Below are 12,377 nucleotides of genomic sequence, written 5' to 3'. Positions count from 1 at the left end.
GAGAACTCACGAGGCCTTAAAGAAACTACTTGCAAACCCCCCCACCCCCAAACATCTCCAAATGTGTCTAATATTAATAAAATGCATTTTAAAGGGCTATTGACTTACACCTGAAACAAATTTCCCATCTAGTTTGCAATGCAGGTTATAATAAAATCTATATTTTATTTATGAGTGTTTATTTAGGTTCTGGTGGAGTTTTCTGCTTTCTCAGCATGATTATATTTGATAATGTCTTCATAGTTTATGTGTATTTTCTCAAGTTCTAAGATAACTATGCATATTGTATCCAGAAAAGTTCTTTTCTTATACATCAACTATATTGTACCAAATTGTGATGCTTTCTCAGCATTATTCAGATTATTGTGTGTTCTTGCTGTAAAAAAAAATTGTATTCTCATTTTGTATTTATAAAACACTAGGCACAGGCTGGCTTGTTAAATATATGAAGAGCTACTGCAAATATGTCTTTGAAGAAATGAAAACACCGAATCAGCGAAGCTGGAATCACACGGAGGCTGAATTTGCTTTCTCTCTCTCCTCACATCGTTGAATGGCCTCTTCTTTGTTCTTAAATGTCCCCTGAATGTCACTACAAATTTTCCTTTCTTAACCTATCTCAATTTTCTTAAGACAAACAAATTATAGTTTAACATACACATATACACATGCATATGTGTATATATACATATGTACATATATTCTTGTGGAGTCTAAGCTATGAATTAACCAAGTCAGACCATCATTTCCTGGCCACTGTAGAATGGTGGGAATCATGTCAGTTCTATGCCACCAGAGTCAGAACATAATGCAAATCTCATAGCAGAATCACTCTGTGTTACTAAGACATACATTACTCGGGTTGTGTGGAGGATTAGTGAAAAAATAAAAGACAAAAGGCAGTGTGGTGAAAAGTGTCCAGAGAGTCAAGTGCCTTGGGTTCTAAGTCTAGTTCTGATTCTCATTAAATTGAATGGCCTGGGCAATCCCATCCTCCTGATGTATTTTATGTAAAATACTCGTAACTCAGAGGAGCCAGTACTAATAGCTGCTACCTAATGAATACTTTCTCCATGCCAGTGGCAGTGGGAAATTCTCTCATACATTAGATCTGCCCATCTTTGCAGGAGGTATTTTTGTCTGAACTTTACAGTTCTCAGAGAAGTTAGCCAACCTTGTACAAGCCAAGGGCACATAGTGAGTGCCTGAGCTCCCAAGCTCATGTGTCAGCGCAACTGAAACTGCCTTGTAATGGAAAGCCTTATCCTAGGGAAGGCCTTTTCTTTGTGTATGTGGGGGGAAGTAGATAGAGTGAGGCAGGTGGAGGAGAGCAGAGAGGACAGGAGAAGAGAGAGGAGATTAGGAGCAGGACTGCAGCAGGGGCTCTTGTTTCCGTGTTCACGCCTGGCACGCAGATCTGAGAGAGGAATAGGGAGGGCGTGTCTAGATGATGGGGGTTGCTCACATATCATGTACCCACAGTCCACATGTGTGTTAGGACAGTTTCTTTCAACACATTCTGGGCACCTCGGTAGGCAGTTAGCTTCTTTGGGAAGGATCCTAAAGCCTCGCAGGCGTCTGGATCCCACCCTGCTGGGCCCCCACCTGCACGGACAGGTGTCACCTCCATCCCCAGTCCATGTGAATAAACACGGTGTGTGGAAAAGGAAACGTCCTCAAAGCTCCAGCTCCCGTAGGAAACCTGGTCCCAGGGACCGATGCAGAAGGAAACAAGGGCTCAGAGCTGCACCCAGAGGCTGCATGCCTGGCACCTGCGAGCAGTCACCCTGGGCGTTTCCCAGCACCTCTGCTTGTCCCATGGTGTTTGAAATTCTAGTGTATGGTCAGTTAGCTAGAATTGATCCCTGAACAAAAAAATGCTAAAGATCCTTCTGGATTACTGTATTAAAACTTGCTTATAATCGGTTTAAATGTTCTCTGTTCTCTTATACTCCATGGATTGCAAAGTGCTTTCTCTGCTTCGCTTTTCACTCCAAAAGAAAGTGGCCTCTTGAAAAGTAATTTCCACTCATAGAGGGGGCCGAGAGGAGGGTTTTAGCTTCTTTCCATTACAGGTCAGGGCCACAAGAGTAAGGAAGCCTTAGCAAGCAGAGTAACCAGTCTTCCACTGGGTGTTTTCTGTGGACATGGAGGACGTAACTGAATTGCAGCATTTTGCAGAGATGAGGCAGTGTCGCATGGTAACCACAACAACTAATCATTGACATTTATATTGTACTCTTGAGTCTACAAAGTATTCTCAGAAGTCTTATGTCATTTCACCTCCAGCATTTAATCTGGTTTTAAAAAGTAATAGCGGACATTCCTTGAGTCTTATTATGTGTCAGACAGTTATATGAAACCAGCTCAATGAATTATTTTATTAATCCTCAAGGCAACCTTATGTTTCCTCCATTGCATAGGTGAGGAAACTGAAGCTCAAAGGAGTTAATGACTCACCCCAGTGAGTACGTGGCATCTTTCTATTTCTTCCACATCTGCACCGCCCGCAGATGGCTGTGGTTGAATCATCACCTGAGAGAATAATCCACACCTCGGTATTGGGATTGTCTTGGGGGAGGTGAGGGGTGGGAGGGTCCTTAGGCTGAGTCACCATGTTTTCTGTGAAAGGTCAGTTCTGTAGGGTGCTAGGTGTTGTGTGGAAAAAAGACTGTGGTCAAGTGAGTTTTGAACTGTTAAATTACACAAAACTAAAGGAGGTTTTTACTCTTAAAAAGCTACTTCTCAGGAGCCTTTGGATGATGGTGGCCGGGGTTATTCCCCAAGAGAAGGCAGCTCTGGAGAGAGACGGAAGGTGAGTCACTGCGGCCTCCCAGGGTGTGTGACCCATTCCTCTTTCTAGCCTAAAAGATAGCTGGAAAAATACTGCCATGAAAGTAGCTCCACGTAGAAAAAAAGAATTTAAAAATATTGCTGCCCAGAGCCATACCCCGTCTTTGCCGCCTCCAACATCAGCCTCAGGGTTCTGGGTCGGTGCACCCCTCAGAGCTTGCCCACCTGCCCCGAGGTGGCAGCTTCAGGGCCAATCCTGGTACTTGGGAGGCAGATGGCTTTGGGATTCCATCCCATCCCATCTCTGTCACCCTCCAGCACGGTGACTTCAGATAAGTTATTTATCCTCTATACTTCCATTTCAGTCTCTATGGAATAGAGACTTCGTGTGGTGTTTGTGTGGATTAAGATTATGTAATAAGGCAGCCAGGATAAAGTCTGGCACCAAGCAGGTGATGAATAATGGTAGCTATTCTGGCAAGCTAGAAATAGAGCCTTCAAAATAAAAGCTGCTCTTTGCTGTGGCTCTCGCCCTGGCATATAAAAGGAGTTTAGTAAATATTTGCTTTGCTGGCTCCTTCTTGCCTACAAAGTACATCGGTAACACCCAGCAGTGTTTTATGTTAGCCACAAATCTTCATGTTGTCCCTTAACCAAATATTTAAAAAATATGTAACGACTTTCTCACACTGCGATAGGATCATAGCAGGCATCCTTTTGTATGTCCTTAGCATGATACGTGATTCTACATGGTCTTAAAAGGGAACATGAAGTAGAATAGCCAATCTTCCAAGTCCGGCACCATTTGTGAGCACTTTTCTTCCTCAGTGACAAACCTTACCCTTCTCTCCAGGAGACAACTCCCTCACCCACGGAGCCCTGTCCTCCCTCAGAGACCGCAGAGACACGCCTTCCCGTCTGAGGACTAGAAGAGTAGTGAGTTGCCCGGCCCAAAGATGGGTCGGACAATCAAAGCAGAAAGCTACACTGACTGAAACAAAGGTGTGGGATTTACCGAGAGGGCAGACCTCCCTGTGTTTGTGCGTGTTGGATCTGCACATGGGCCCAGATTTAAAAAAAAAAAATATTTTTTTTTAATTGATTTCAGAGAGGAAGGGAGAGGATGAGAGATAGAAACATCCATGATGAGAGAGAATCATTGATCAGCTGCCTCCTGCACGGCCCACACTGGGACTCGAGCCCACAACCCAGGCACGTGCCCTGACTGGGAATGGAACCGCGACCTCCTGGTTCATAGGTGGATGCTCAGCCACTGAGCCACGCTGGCTGGGTATGGGCCCAGCTCCTTATTCAGTGAGAAGAATAGCTCCCTCTGGAGGGACAGATTGCCCTAAGTCTCAGCTGCTTGCTGCTGGGTCTGCTGACCAGCAAGTTTCCTCGTGGTGGAGGAGTCAGGACCAGAAAACAAGCCATGTCCCAATTAAGTGATACCAGAATCTGAGCTGGTGCCAGCCGCCACAGAACAAAGCCGGGTTTCTGGGGCCTGAGGGCCCCTGTGGAAATCGGAACAAAGCAGTTTCATTGGAAGTATGTAAATAAACTTTCTCCTCTGATGAATAGGCATGGCTTTAAGTGGTCAGGCAGGGGGATTTGTTACCTTGGGGGTGGCTGTGGAATGTTCTTTCTTAGGGACTTTAACAGCAGGTTACATTTTTATCTGTCTAGAGTTGTTCAGCCGAGAGCCATCCTGGACGCAGGAGGGGGTGGCAGCTAGGAGAGATTAGTCTACCCTTAATTAAGGAAGCTGCTTTAAAGGAGGTATGCGGGGAATTGCGTATGGTCTATAGATATATTTGTACCACAGGCAAGTTTTTCCTTCGGTTAGCCATAGAGGGATGACTTGTTTTCTAGGATGATTCAGAGTTCTTGGGATTTGGCACGCCAAATGAGTCCCTTAATCAGGACCCAGAATAGCGTAATAGTTCCGGAAAATGAACAGATAGATATAAACCAAACAAGTTGTGTTAGCTCACCCTGTAGGCTAAAAACAACTTTTAAAAAGTCTGCGTTAGTAACTGGTTATAAACCAGTTGTAAGAGTAAGTCACCACATAGTCAATGTGAGGCTGCTTGCTACAGCAAATAGAACCAGAGACTAGCTTCATATCTTAACCCGACCACTTGCTCACGGTGTGATCTTGGGCAAATTTCTTCATCTCTCTGTGCCTTTTATAAGGAGAAAAATAATAGCACCTACTTCATATGGACATTAAAATTATTAAATATATTCATTCATGTAGCATGTTCTTAGTACAGTGCCTGGCATAGGGACTGCACTAAATAAAGGAAAATATGTTAGCTGTTTGTGAACTTACTCATCTATACTATCCTTTCAGGTTTTGTGTGGCCAAAACCTATCTGACTACATTGAGACTACGGAAATCAAAGCCATTAGCTATCAGCCATGGCTAGGTCATTTGTTCAATTTATATAATTAGCATAATTGGTAAACATTTGTTTAAAAATATTCGACTTCTTCAGGTGGATTTTGGAGCTTTACACCACTCCATTCCTCCCCTTCTTGCCTTAGACACTTCAGTCTGATTGGGCTGTTATTTTCCTGGAGGCATTAGACTCTCTTTTCTTTCTTCAGTTCTCTTTTTCAGTTGTCTGTTCTATCTTGGAGTCCCTCATGCTCCCAACATGTTTCTCTGCTTATTAGGATCTTACCTTTCCTTCACGATTCCCTCACATTCAGGCCTTCCTACGTCTTCCATGCAGCCTTCCCAGGCCTCTCCGAGGAAGCGGGTTTCTCTTCCCCATATCTAATAATCTTTTATATGTCCTTTAGAGTACTTACCTCTTTCTGTATTGCTTTATAGCTCATTTGTGCATTTGTCTAATGTTTCCTACTAGATGTAAACATCTTGCACCTTACATATCCCTTAGCTTCAAGCCTTTTATATCATAAGTGCTTGAAAACATTTATTGAACTAAACTGAAGTCAATCTTTTTTAAATGTATCTTTATCGTCAAAAGTATTACAGATGTTCCCTTTCTTAGTCTGTGTTTTTCCCCCCTATTGACCCCCCCACCCCAGACCCCACCCTCTATTGTCTGTATCCATGGGTTATGCACATATGCATATGAGTTCCCCAGTTAATCACTCCCCTCCCACCCACCCCCATCCCCGACCCACACTTTCCCTCTCAAATTTTTCAGTCTGTTCCATGCTTCAATGTCTCTGGTTCTATTTTATTCATCATAAACTGAAGTCAGCCTTATAATGTATTGTTTGCTGTGAAAAACTTCTGTTCTTGGGATGTCAGGGTTGAGTGCAACCACCTATGTTTCTGATAGCAGGCATTGCTGGGAGAGTGAACATATTTTATTCCCATGTAGGGAAACGTGTGTTCCCAGAAAAGGTGAGAGCCTTTGCACCCGGGCCAAAATGTATCACTGTATCATTCTCTTGGCCAAGTCGGAGTAGTTAAGTGTCCTAGAGGAATAAAGGGTCTACCTCTAAATGAAGAAGTGTGGAAAGTGGGATTGTACAACCTGGGTGCAGAAGGCTCTCATCGCCTTCAAATATTTGGAGAGTTGTCATGGCGATAAGAAGGGGTTCGGCTCTGAATTGCTTCTGAGGACAAAGCTAGGACCAGTGGGTGGAAATGATCAGGAGGCCTATCTCAGCCCAATATTACAAAATTCTAATAACTGTCGCTCTTGATCAGTGGAAGGAGCTGCCTTAAACAGTGGGAAGCCCCCCCACTGGAGGCTTTGGAACACAGGCTGGATGATCTCCCGGCTGTGGGAGGACTCGGTGGGAGGCGGGCTTCAGGACCTCCACGGCCCCTTCCACCCCAAGATGAATTGATTTTATGGAAATCCGTATTTGAGTAAAGGGCGGTAGGAGGAATATCCCTCCTTGTACTGCATTTTGGATGCTGGCTAAGTTAGGGATAAAAAAAGTTAATGGCTTACTTCTTTGCCTTCCCCAAAGAAAGGAATATAAGCGTTCATTTAAGGATTTTATAAAATCTGTTTAGTGTGATTTTCTTGTCTCGTGGCTTAGATGCAAGGAGGTACTACTAGCCGGGTTTTCTACGTGGTAACAGGCTAAATGTGTTGCCACAAACTGTTTCTTGTGAATCTTCTTTGGGTCCATATTTATGGGTTGTAGTTGATATTAGGGCTGTATTTCTTTGCCTTGATAATTAGTGCAAAGATACTTACGCTCTGGCTGTTGGGAAGGCAAGAGCGATTTGTAATCTTGTACTAACCTGAATTTCCTCAGTGACTTGAACAGTTTTCACACACTTTCTACACTCCTGTGGATAATGACATTGTTAGCTGGCTCCCATGCTGCTAATATATTCACGGGTATTCTGTTTAGGACCAAAAAAAAAAAAAAAAAAAAAAATGTGCAGTGTGTTGGCTAAAGTGGTGCCTTAATTTCCTCCTCCTTTCTCTCTCCCAGACAGAACAAAGTCTTTCTTGCCATTGATAATGACCGTGTTTGCATTTTCAAGTAATTAGCCATGGATTTTCTTTTTGGCAAGTTTTCTATACTGCTTGCAGTGTATTGTCACACCGTCAGATGCAGAGCTCACATTTATACCTGGTATTGACTAACTCATTTCTATCAAAGACTAGTGTGCCCTGCTATAACCTTACCACTAGGCAGTCTGTACTAGACATCGGCTCATTCACCAGCTTATGGGAAAAGCAGAAGCAATCCCCAATTCTGATTTAAAAGAAAACCTCCAACTCTGCACTGTGTCGAGGCTTTCTCTTGAGTTCAAAACATTATTCTGGAAATTCTGGTGTTTCAGAGCAGTTGGAAACAGGGATTGGCTTTAATTAAATTTAAACACAGAATTAGCAGTCTCTTGGGGGAGGGGCATCCCCGGCTCTTCAGCTCACCGGTGGCAGCGTCGGAGTAATCGCCCTCCCCACACTTAATGTGGGAAAGGCTTTGTTGCTGGCAGTGTTCTGATTTAATTAGCCTGAGGGACCCAAGATGGAATTCAGTTAATTTAAGTGACAATGGGGGGTATTAGATATATATTAATAATGTTTCTATTAATTTATATTAGATTTAGAAGCTATTCTCCTTAGAATAATTATTAAAGTTTACTATAAGGGCTCTGAAGAAACAAAAACACTTCAAGCTCTAACCTAGAAGGGGGAGCTAAGAGAGGGAAAAGAAGGCTTTGGTAATTATTCCCCTACTAGAGGCTCAATGCACAAAGTTTGTGCAAGAGTAAGCCTTCCTTCCCCCGGCTGCCAGCACTGGCTTCCCTCTGGCACCTGGGACCTGGGCTGGCTTCCCTCCGGCCCTGGCTTTGTCCAGAGGGACATCTGGAAGGACGTCCGGTCTAATTAGCATATTACCCTTTTATTATTATAGATTGCAACAGCTTTCTCTTCTCTGCTCTTGGTGGGAGTATTTGTCCTTTTCTCAAATTCACTAACAACAGAAAAAGGAAGAGAGGAGGTGTCTCTCCCCCCCCCCCCCCCTCATCTTCTGCTCAAACCAGTGGACAGAAGTTGCTGCAGAAAGACCAGCTCCATTTTCTGGTTCTTCCCTAGGTTCAGCAGGTAGCCGTAGAACTCATTTCTTCTCTCTGCGCTTACTTTTTGTGCTATTCTCAGTGTTTTATTTTGGATGTGATTGGTTTCACATATCACCAGGTAGAGCCGAGAGAGAAATAATTTCCCCAGGAGGTCTCCCAGCTATTAGGATATTACTATAGAAACAGCCTGTCAGCACCGACATTCTCACACATCAGAATTTGTTTATATAAGAAAATGAACTATATAAATTCATCCTGATTGCACTCGTCCCCCTCCTCCAACTAACTGAGCCATTGTCTGGTTTGGATGTTGGTGCCATTCTCACAATTATTTATTCCACTAAATTAAAAGTCGGTCGGTTCCTCCTGGCTTACAGGTTACATCTGCTTCGTGTGCTATTGCAACCTGCATACAGAGCCTCTTGCCTGTCTTGCTGAGCTTCTGCAATGTGACCAGAAATGCCATCTTACTTATCAGTGTTGCATCATTTACCTGAACTTGTCTTAGATTTTTATGAGCAGAGTTGGAAGCTCATCTTCACCAGCTTTAACCCCCACAGGTCAGGCTCTCCTTCACTTGGTGGCAGGAGTTGTTTGGGAGGACATGCTGCATCTTAGGATAAAATCCATAAGGCTTTAGACACTCTTGATTTAGATATTAAGCCCAGATTTATGTGCTTACCGAATCACCACAGCTGTCGAGGCATTGGAGGAGTTTTAATATCCCTAACTAAGAAAACATTTCAGGATAAAACTTTAAAAATAAAGGATAGAGTAGAACGGGTGAGGGGCGTTAAGGTTTACAATCTAGTTTACAAAGTCAAAGGTGTTTACTTTAAGAGGACAATGGCATTGTTCCTTGTTTGCTGGAATATGTTTTGTGGGTTTTTTCCAGTGACTTCTCTTAGACTTTTTTGCTTGGTCCTGCATTTTTGGCAGTGGAGTGTTCCGCCTGTGAGAGCCAGGCTGTTGGGAGGCTGTACAATGGAGAGAGGAGATTTCAGGGAGATTCGAAAGCTTCGCTCTGTAATTACTGGCATACATCATAACGCCACCACGCTCTCTGTGTATTTGACGTAGAGCACAAATAGATAAATATGTCATGCACGATATTTGTCCTTTAATTATTCCAATGATTGTTTAGTTAAGTTCAACTCAACATACGTGAAAGAGCATTTTTCTGACCTTCCTTTTAAAAAGCCACATCATCTGCCAGGAAGTTGACCCCATCCAGCTCCCACTTACTCCATTTATCCTGCGATTGTTTGCTGAGAGAAACTGCCACCAATCGTCAAGTGTCACTCTGTAGTCCGAGTCAGAATTCCTTATTGTTTGGGGTTGGGGTGCAGGGTGTCAAGGGAAACAGGATGTCAAGGTGAAGATTTTTCATTCTTTGTAGAGTTTGGACACCATGGGCCCTGTAGGTAAAAGTAATACTAGTAGACACAGGCCTGAGGAGTGGCTCAGAGGATGTCAGGGAGAGTAGATGAGACTAAGAAGGAAACTTTAAGGAATGATGCAGAAGAGGTACTAAGTGCCATAGGGGAGGGGGGGGGTAAGCAAAGCAGGTAGGGGCAAATCCAATCTAGAGCCACAGGGGTTCAATGAGCGCGAGAACCAGGTTATAAGTGGAGATGTGCGTCGCGTTTGTCTCGTGTCCCTGCTTACCATTCTCTCTCCCTTCTGTTGGGTAGCTATGAGCTCTGTCAGCTCTGTTTTCATACTGTTCTAGGTGTATATTTCAGTTACGTTGTTCCTGCATAGCTTCTCTCATTTTTTATTTTATTTTGAAATACTAGGTTACAGTCATCAGTTGGTTTATGGCCATATATTATTATTTTCTGGTATTTGGTAATTGTCTCAGTATGTGACTTGGACCATTTGCCCTTTTCCCCCCTATATTTGCATGGAGCTCCATCACGATCCTCATGGCAAAAGGTGATGACTTTTCCTGTGCTTTTAGGAGTTCCTGTGTCGAGGGTGGGAGTGGGCCAGGAACACTTTCCCATCCTCAGGGCTGTGGCCAGGCATTCAAAAGAGGTGGCCTCTTTCAGGAGCCACCTCTGAGTTCCTCCTCCCTGAATAGTTGAACCTTCTGCCGCCTTCATCCCCAGCATGACTGTTCTGCTCTTATATTTTATTTTATTCCTCTGGAAGGGCTTTAGTTGAGGACTCGGAGAGCTTTGATTGAGATGGTTCAGATCACCCCCTTCCTTCCTCTCCCCGGGTCTTCCCACAGCCCCTCTTGGGATCCTGGTGCCTTTCTGCACATAATCCCTCATCAGAGACCTCGGAGCCCTGCAGGTCAGTGTGGTGTTCCCGGAACCCACCAGAGTGTGATTCCTCCCAAGGGTGTGATCCCTGGCGGGCTGCTTTGGGGTTCCCTACTCATACCATCAGATCTCTGCCTCTGCTGCTTTCTTAACAGGAACCATACCCTGCAGGGCCAGACTGCTGGGGAAGGGGAAGAAGGGAGAGAAGAAAGACCTGCCCCCACCTCAACTCCACTTGTTTTGGGAGGATTCCTTTGCATAGATATTCTCTCGCTTCTCCCTCCTCATTCCTTCTCCCCCCTTCTTATATTATATTATTCTGTTTTGTAACTATGTGAGGTGATGGCTATTAACTAAACTTATTGTGGTAATCATTTCACAACATATACATAAATTATTGCATTGTATGCTTTCAACTAATACAATGTTATATGTCAATTATATCTCAATAAAAGTTGGGTTTTAAAAGAAAAGATTGAAATCCAAAAATAAATTCTACTGCCTACATAGATGATCGAGTTAATACTTCCTTAATACCATTAAAGTACAGCATAAGGAATATAGTCAGTAATATTGTAATAACTATGTATGGGTGACAGGTGGGTACTAGACTTATTGGGAGGATCACTTCGCAACTTATATAAATGTCTAACCATTATGGTGTCACCTAAAACCAATATAATATTGAATGTCAATGGTAATTGAAAAATTTAAAAAATTGTTAGAAAGATAAGTTGGGCTTTAACATGTTTTAAATAAATGTATTTATAAGAGTTTACTAACCTGTTAAATATTTACCAAAATATTGAGCTTATTTCAGAGGATATACCAACATAATTTTATAAACATCATTAATTTTTCACATTAACAATTGTTTTTATAACTTATATAATTGAGCAATGCTTCAAAAGTATTTGAAACAACTAAAGGCAAAGGAATTTAGCTGGAAAATATAGTGGTAAATTTCTTAGCATGAGATGAAGTCTTGTCTTCAAGAACATATTGCTATATATGGGATGAGTCTAGTCTATAATATTGTTGGGAAATTTTTATCACTTTGAAATGGTTTTCTTTTGCCTTTAATTTTTCTGACAAGCAAAAGACTCTTCAGATGTCCACTATCATAAAAGGAAAAATATATTTCTGATCTTTTTCTTCCTTGAGTCAAGAGGAGCTTATGTGTTCCTCTCTACATTCTCTTCCTTTGAAGCTTATTGTAGCCCCAATTTCCTCACATCTGGTTTTACTAAGGTAGACTATTTTTCCATTTGTATGCACATGCAATCCTTCTTCAATATATGAAGAGCCTCTTTCATTTCGTTAACATTTGATACATATAAGCAAACTCTTGTCAGTAGCATTGTTATGACTCTTTGTTCATTTTTTCCCTAGATTCTACCAAAGAGACTTTGCTCCAGGCGATGCATGCACGATGCAGTGTGCAGATGATGTTTTATTGAGTTGTACACTTAAAATCTGTATGGTTTTGCAAACCAATGTCATCCTAATAAACTCGATACAAACAAACAAACAAAAAATAAATTCACTATCAGAAACCTGTCCTAAAATATTTCAATTAAAGTAAGTTAATGTTTATGAAAGCACCTAGCACTGCACTTGCTAGATAGTGAATTCTTTTTTTTTTAAATATATTTTATTGATTTTTCACAGAGAGGAAGGGAGAGGGATAGAGAGCTAGAAACATTGATGAGAGAGAGACATCGACCAGCTGCCTCCTGCACACCCCCCACCGGGGGATGGGCCCGCAACCA

At 42.6% G+C, this 12,377-nt stretch overlaps 1 long non-coding RNA gene across 1 annotated transcript; it reads left to right on the top strand.

The window, feature by feature from the left end:
• The first annotated feature begins 2,738 nt into the window (after positions 1-2,738).
• Positions 2,739-12,153, top strand: LOC114228035 (uncharacterized). The gene is made up of 4 exons (XR_003614164.2): positions 2,739-2,815; positions 3,647-3,795; positions 10,572-10,636; positions 11,998-12,153. It is a non-coding gene; the product is annotated as an uncharacterized LOC114228035 (long non-coding RNA).
• Positions 12,154-12,377: the final 224 nt, after the last annotated feature.

This window comes from Eptesicus fuscus, chromosome 10 (genome assembly GCF_027574615.1).
Source record: "Eptesicus fuscus isolate TK198812 chromosome 10, DD_ASM_mEF_20220401, whole genome shotgun sequence".
Taxonomy (NCBI): Eukaryota; Metazoa; Chordata; class Mammalia; order Chiroptera; family Vespertilionidae; genus Eptesicus; species Eptesicus fuscus.
This window is presented reverse-complemented; position numbering and strand designations above follow the sequence as displayed.